We start from the raw sequence: 7207 nt of genomic DNA, 5'->3' as shown, positions 1-7207 counted from the left end.
CGCGCTCTCTCTCTCTCTCTCTCTCTCTCTCGCTCTCTCTCTCTCTCTCTCTCGCTCTCACTCTCGCTCTTGCTCTCAGACACACACACACATTCACATGCACTTTTCAGGCACACACATGTGCACACAAACATATCCGTGGGCTGCAAGAGGACTGGCTACTTCACAGGGGTCTAGTTTTCAGGATCTCACTGCCTCTTCCCATTCATGACAATGGCCCTTGGAAGAAACGCCTCACTGGCCCTCAGGTGAAGTGTGGAGGCACCAACGTTTGTCCAGGATGTACTTTTGGCATGAGAGGAAAGATCAGGTTCCCCCGTGACCTCGAGGAACAGGGACAGGGAGGGGATGGGAAAGAAAGCAGGAGGCGGCAGCAGCCCCTTCTCCCTGCTGTGTCCTAAGCAGTGAGTTAGTGATATGCAGCTCAGTGCCACGGTGAGGCACGCCTCCACCAATACGCAAACACACAAACACCACTCAGGAGACAGAGAGACCTCCAGGACCCCAGCCATGCTCTGAGAAAGACAAGCCTCACCATGGCTGTGCTGACAGCAACAGGGCCCACCTCTGATGCCAGCGGATCAGCTGCACTTGGGGGTCGGGAGCAGAAGTGGCCCTGGGGTGAGAGGTGTGATTCAGTTGGACACGCAGATCCAGGGGGTGCTCTCGGAGTAAACATCAGCTGCACTGAAGCCCCTTGTGGAGGATCTACAGAGGTGAGAGCCAGTACTTGTCCATTTGTCAACACGTACCAAGCAAAGAGAAGGAGGAAGTAACACGCCAGCAGGAGGAGACAGCTTATTGTTTCTTGGGGTCTCTGGAGGCCTCTGGCTGGGCTGGGTCACTGGCTTCCCCAAAATGGGGCGCTCCTCTGTGGTTCTCTTTGTGCTAGTCTAGGCGATGTCCCCCAGCAAGGAGGGAAACTCAGAAAACTCAACCCTCTAATCCCCATTCTTGTCCTTTTTCTCAAAGACAAGCAGTCTGTACCCTTTTTGTCCTAGAGAGAAAAGCACACAAACAAGGGAAATTCTACCACCAGCCAGTCCTGGACAGAGAGGAGGGAACGAGGAGGGCAGAGACAGACGGGGAGACACGCACCTGGGCCGAACCGAAGGTGGGGCTGGTCAGGTGAGGCTACAGAGAGGGGCCCGGCAAATCCAGCAGCAACCCTGGGGCATCATGCAGACTCCTTGTCTCAAACAGCAGCTTGGAGGGGAGACCTGAGGCTTCCAAGGCGCACTCTGCCTGGACGCAGCCCGGTAAATGAAGGAGGGGGCGTCTCAGACTCACCCACCAATCCCCTCTAAATGCACTACCTTCATTCTTCCCCCGGGGCCCAGTGCAGTCCAGCCCCCTCGAACTCCTCTTTCTCCAGTGTTCTTCCCATTTAAATTCTTTCCCATCAACACTTAGTTCTGTTCCATTTATTCAGGACTCAGTTTTCTGTTCCTTAGTCTCCAAATCTCTTCGTGCTACTGATTCCTTCTACTAAATAGAAGTCAAGTGAGATGGAGGATATGAATGTGCTCTATCCACGTAAACAGCTGTGACTATGTCTGCAGGGCTCATGATTTCCATCCCTACCTTGTGACAAGGAGCCTTCAGGAGGCAAGCCTTGACCCCAAGAGAACCAAGCATGTGGAGGGACTCCCAGTGACCAGTGGCGGGGAGATACTGTAGGCAGGGGTTGGTTCACTGTCCTCAAATCACAACATTCCTTGACTAGCTAATATATCTGCCACTTTTTCTGATTTTCAAAGCATTTTCAGATAAATGATCTCATTTCAACAACACCCCTGGACATTAAGCTCTGTTATGTCCTTTTGCAGATGAGAAAACTGAGGATAGGGGGTGGCTGCCTTGTCCAAGGTCACACAGCTGAAGAGCAACAGTGGCAGCACAGGCACCTGGCTTCTGACTCCCAGTCCTGAGTTCCATGAACAGCGCATCCTATCTCCACACAGGCCGGGGGCCTGGGTCATGGGGTAGGTGTGGAGGGTGATCAGGATAGTGTGGGATTCAGGATCAGTCAATCACAAGGAAGCATATCCACCTCACACCGGGGTCCCTAGACATGCCAGGGCCCATGGAATCTGTCCACCCACCCTTGCCCCCTCCTGCACACACATGCACAGCCTCTCCCTGCCCCAGACAAGCCAGTGCCCCACTCATGCAGGCATTGAGGAAGTTGGGGAAATTCTCCTTCATCATCTTCCTCATGCTTGGCTTGTCCGTCGTATCATCATTCCCAGTGTATTTGTGAAATAGTCCGATCAAGGCCAATGCAGACTTCTCAGCTAGCGTACTGCTCATCTTCAAAAAGGTTGCAGGGAGGAGCCAGCCCTGTGGTGTAGTGCTTAAGTTCATATGCTCCTCTTCAGCAGCCTGGGGTTCACTGGGTCAGACCCCAGACACAGACCTATACACCACTCATCAAGTCATGCAGTGGAGGCATCCCACATACAAAATATAGGAAGACTGACATGGATGCTAGTTCTGGGACAATCTTCCTCAAGCATAAAAGGGAGCATTGGCAGCAAATGTTAGCTCAGGGCCAATCTTCCTCACCCAAAAATAAAAGGGGGGTCTGCAAAGAGGCAGATGCAGACTTACAGAGCTGAGGAGGCGTCACTGAGGAGAAGGATACAGGAGATGTGCACCTGGGCTGGGACTGATCCCTTTATAAGGCTCAGCCTGGCTCTCCCAGGGGCTGGGAGCCCTGGGGCCATGTTTGCTGTCTGCCTCCTGGAGCATTGCCCCATCCAGGTGGGTGGGACACACCAAGGAGGCTGTGTTCAGCATTTCCTGGTACAATCCAGGCCACCAGGTCTGGCACCTCCCCAGAGACCTCACCTAGCACCTACTTCTGTCCCAAACTGGATCTGGGGCTGGGAGCCCAGAGGGATGTGTCATAACATCATTCCCATGACAGGGAAGGGGCTAGAGAAAACTGAGTTTCTGGACCTGAAGAGGATGGGATTTCGGGCTCTGGAAGGCAGCATGGTCTGTGTTTATTTGTTGACCCAGTCCTTCTACAAATTTGTTCTGACAGCTAACAGTAACTACCACCACTGCTTACCGAGCCCTGGAATGTGGCAGGAGTCAAGAGACCTGCTGTGGGGCCAGGCCAGAGGCATAGTGGTTAAGTTCTTGCGCTCCAGTTCAGGAGCCCAGGGTTCACAGGTTTGGATTCTGGGCACAGACTTACACACTGCTCATCAAGCCATGCAGTGGAGGCATCCCACATACAAACTATAGGAAGACTGACGTGGAGGTTAGTTCTGGGACAATCTTCCTCAAGCAAAAAAGGGAGGATTGACAGCAGATCTGAGCTCAGGGCCAATCTTCCTCACCAAAAAAAAAAAAAGGCTGCAGGGAAGAAAAACAATAACCGGTTTCCTTTCTTTTCCAAGATGAGAGTCTTCAGAGAAGAAATCTGTGAGAATGAACTGGCTTAAGGAGCGTGTGAGGGACAAAGTTGAGGAGTGAGTGAGGACTGGACTACGTCAGGAGAGAAGGAACTTGTCTTGAGGAGAAATGGTCTCAGAAAGAAAATGGTGGAACCAAGTCCTGGGTCCTGAGACCATTCAGCTTGGGCTCCAGGGGAAGAGGAGCAGAAACAGCAGAGGTCCAGGCTGTGGCTAGCGAGGGGAGGAAGCTGAGCTGTGTTGGCTGGGGATGGAGGCCTGCTGACTCCCTGGGCTGGGAGCAAGACCACAAGAGAAGCCCCAAATCCAGAGGCAGGACTTTCCCAGCAAACACAGCTTTTGTTCTACCCCAGTCTCTCCACCCCCACCTTCCAGCTACCAGCCTAGGAAATCAGATCTGGAATCCTGGGAACAGATCAAGTTTTGGGGATATCTGACCCCCTCGTATTCCTGGGCTGCTCCAGAACACCCTGAGGGTCAGGGATACCCGTAGTCATCTTGACCTTTCACCTTGACTAGGGGGAAAGGCTAGCACCAGCCTCCACTGTCAGAGAGGTCACCAGCCATGAACACAGATGTGAACATGAGCAACAAAACATAACCATCACCCAGAGCACAATCAGGGGCTTCCCGGACCTCTCCCCAGAGGGAGGAAGAGGAGCCAGTGACCCCAGTCGGCTTCCAGGCTTAAAACGAGTTAAAATGACTGCTTACGTTTCTACAATGGTGGCCAGGTGGCATAGAGGGCTCTTTGAATTGGTCACAATTGGGGATTACTTGTCGCTAGTTCCTCTCTTTAGAAAAGAACATCAGGTTCCATTTTAAATAAACAAGCCAGATGTCCAGAAGACAAGTTCTGCCCACAACACTGAGATCTGGGCTGGACCGGACCTGAAGCCCGAGTCTTGAATAACGGAGCCCTGTGTCCCAGACCTTCCGGACACCTCACATGCACTCTCAGTTCCCACTTGTGGGCAGCTAATAACACAGCACAACCAAGTGGAGTTTATTCCAGGAATTTAAGGTTGACTTAATGTTTAAAAATCAATCTTGAGGAGAAGAGCCAAGACGGCGCCGTGAGTAGTCCTCTTTGTCTCTCGCCCTTCGAGTCTACAATTATTTGGACACTTATCGCTTGACAAAGGATATCCAGACAGCATCTCAGGACGTCTGAGACACCCACACGACTATACATCGGAAGGCGGATGGACTTTCCTCCGGGAGGATGTGGAAATAGGTGAGGGCTCTCCGACCCCGACGGGCAGCCTGGTACCCGCAAGCGGCTTTCTTCCAACGGACGCCCCCAGAGGATCCACGCACGTCTAGGGCAGGAGCGAGAACACAACAGAGGAGCGACGGTGGAAACAGGTGACCAGAACCCTACCTAAACCCCCTGCAATTACTCCTAAACGCAGAGGGAAACTTTGGAGTTGCACACCTGAGCCCGTGGGGAGAGTCTCTCCCCGCCATTGGCGGGGGGATCCAGCCTGGTGCTCGGGGCGCCCGGAGGGTCCCAGAGAGAGACACGGAGGGCACGGAGATCTCCCAGCTGCCGTTGCCCGCCCCGTGGGACTAGGGATTGCCGGAGATCTCGGAGAGGACCGGGGCTGGGGGAATTTTCAAAAGTCCGGTCCTGCGACCCGGAGGGGAAACGCCGGAGCTCCGCCCGGGCAGCAGACAAAACTCTCTGTCTGCCATTGGCAGAGGGGCCACGCCCAGCATTCACGGCTCCGGCAGAGGCAGGGAGAGAAGCCCTGAGGGCAGGGCGACCCCCAGCTGCCGTTGCCCACCCCGTGAGGCTAGGGATTGCCGGAGATCTCAGAGAGGACTGGGGCTGGAGAGAGTTCCAGAGACCCAGCTTAGTAGCCTAGGGGGAAACCCTACAGGCTCACAGCAGCCTTAGGGAAAGCCTCTGCACAGCACCAGTAGAAGGCACCCAGCCGCCAGCCACAAGGCTGGAAGACCCCAGGGCAAAAGCAGCATAGCTAGGTGTACTAACCACAGACTGTAGAAGATGCCAGTAGCTCTCCTGCGACCTATAGAGGACAAGTGAGATTTGGTGGGTGCCGACAGCAACGGAGCGACAAATATAAGTGATCCCACCCCTGGCTGCTGGAAAAGCCCATAACACCGTTGCAGACCCCAAGGAGAGAGCACATCTAGGTGGGCTGCAACAGTAGGCACCTGCAGCCTGAAGCCCCCCTGTGACGGCCCCCACGGCAGAGGAGGGAATCCAAAGGGCCACTGTGGCTACGAAGAGGGGCCCAGGCCCAGTTAGCAACTACGGACAGGATTCCTGGTTGGTGAAATATAAACAGCTGCTCCTCCCACCGCAGCAGCTGAAACAAGTGAAAGGAGCAACTAAACTCTATTTCCATGCGGAGGCACAAATCAACAACATCAAGCAATATGAAAAAATACATTAAATCTCCAGAACAGAAAGAAAGCAACAAATATACAGAAAACAATCCCAAAGAAAATGAGATGTATAACCTAAATGACGATGACTTCAAAACAGCCATCATTAAGATTCTCAATGAGTTAAGAGAGAATTCTGACCGACAACTCAACGAGTTCAGGAGCTATGTCACAAAAGAGTTTGATACGATAAAGAAGAACCAAACAGAAATATTGGAAATGAAGAACACAATAGAGGAGATTAAGAAAAATCTAGATGCTCTGAACAGTAGGGCCGATAATATGGAGGAAAGAATTAGCAATTTGGAAGATGGCAATATAGAATTGTTGCAGGCAGAGGAGGAGAGAGAAGCAAGACTTAAAAGAAATGAAGAAACTCTCCGAGAATTATCAGACACAATTAGGAGATGCAACGTAAGGATTATAGGTATACCAGAGGGAGAAGAGAAGGAGAAAGGGGCAGAAAACCTATTCAAAGAAATAATGGCTGAGAACTTCCCAAATCTGGTGAGGGAGATGGATCTTCAGGTGACAGAAGCCAATAGATCTCCAAACTTTATCAATGCAAGAAGACCAACTCCACGGCATATAGTAGTGAAGCTAGCAAAAGTCAACGACAAGGAGAAAATATTAAGGACAGCCAGGCAAAAGAAACTAACCTACAAAGGAACCCCCATCAGGCTATCAGCAGATTTCTCAGCAGAAACTTTACAGGCTAGAAGAGAGTGGAATGATATATTCAAAAATCTGAAGGACAAAAATCTACAGCCGAGAATTCTCTACCCAGCGAAAATATCCTTCAAATACGATGGAGAAATAAAAACTTTCCCAGATAAACAAAAATTAAGGGAGTTCATTGCCACAAAACCTCCTCTTCAGGAAATCCTCAGGAAAACCCTCATTCCTGAAAAATCCAAAAAAGGAAAGGGGCTACAAAACCAAGAGCAGAGGAGATAAGTAGAAGGACAACAACAGAGAGTAGCAGCTCTACATCAGAACAGATTAAACCATGGGACGAGAAACAAAGGAAACTGAAAAAAAACGGAAAACAAGACACAAAATGGGAGTGGTAGGCCCCCACGTCTCAATAATCACTCTAAATGTAAATGGATTGAACTCCCCAATCAAAAGACACAGAGTGGCAGGATGGATCAAAGAACAAGATCCAACAATATGCTGCCTCCAGGAAACACACCTCAGCCCCAAAGACAAACACAGACTCAGAGTGAAGGGATGGAGAACAATACTCCAAGCTAATAATGAACAAAAGAAAGCAGGTGTCGCTATACTAATATCAGACAAGGTAGATTTCAAAGCAAAACAGATAAAGAAAGATAAAGAGGGACAGTATATAATGATAA

This window comes from Equus quagga, chromosome 13, assembly GCF_021613505.1.
Source record: "Equus quagga isolate Etosha38 chromosome 13, UCLA_HA_Equagga_1.0, whole genome shotgun sequence".
NCBI lineage: Eukaryota > Metazoa > Chordata > Mammalia > Perissodactyla > Equidae > Equus > Equus quagga.
The sequence above is the reverse complement of the archived record's forward strand: the minus strand, read 5'-3'. Positions refer to the sequence as shown.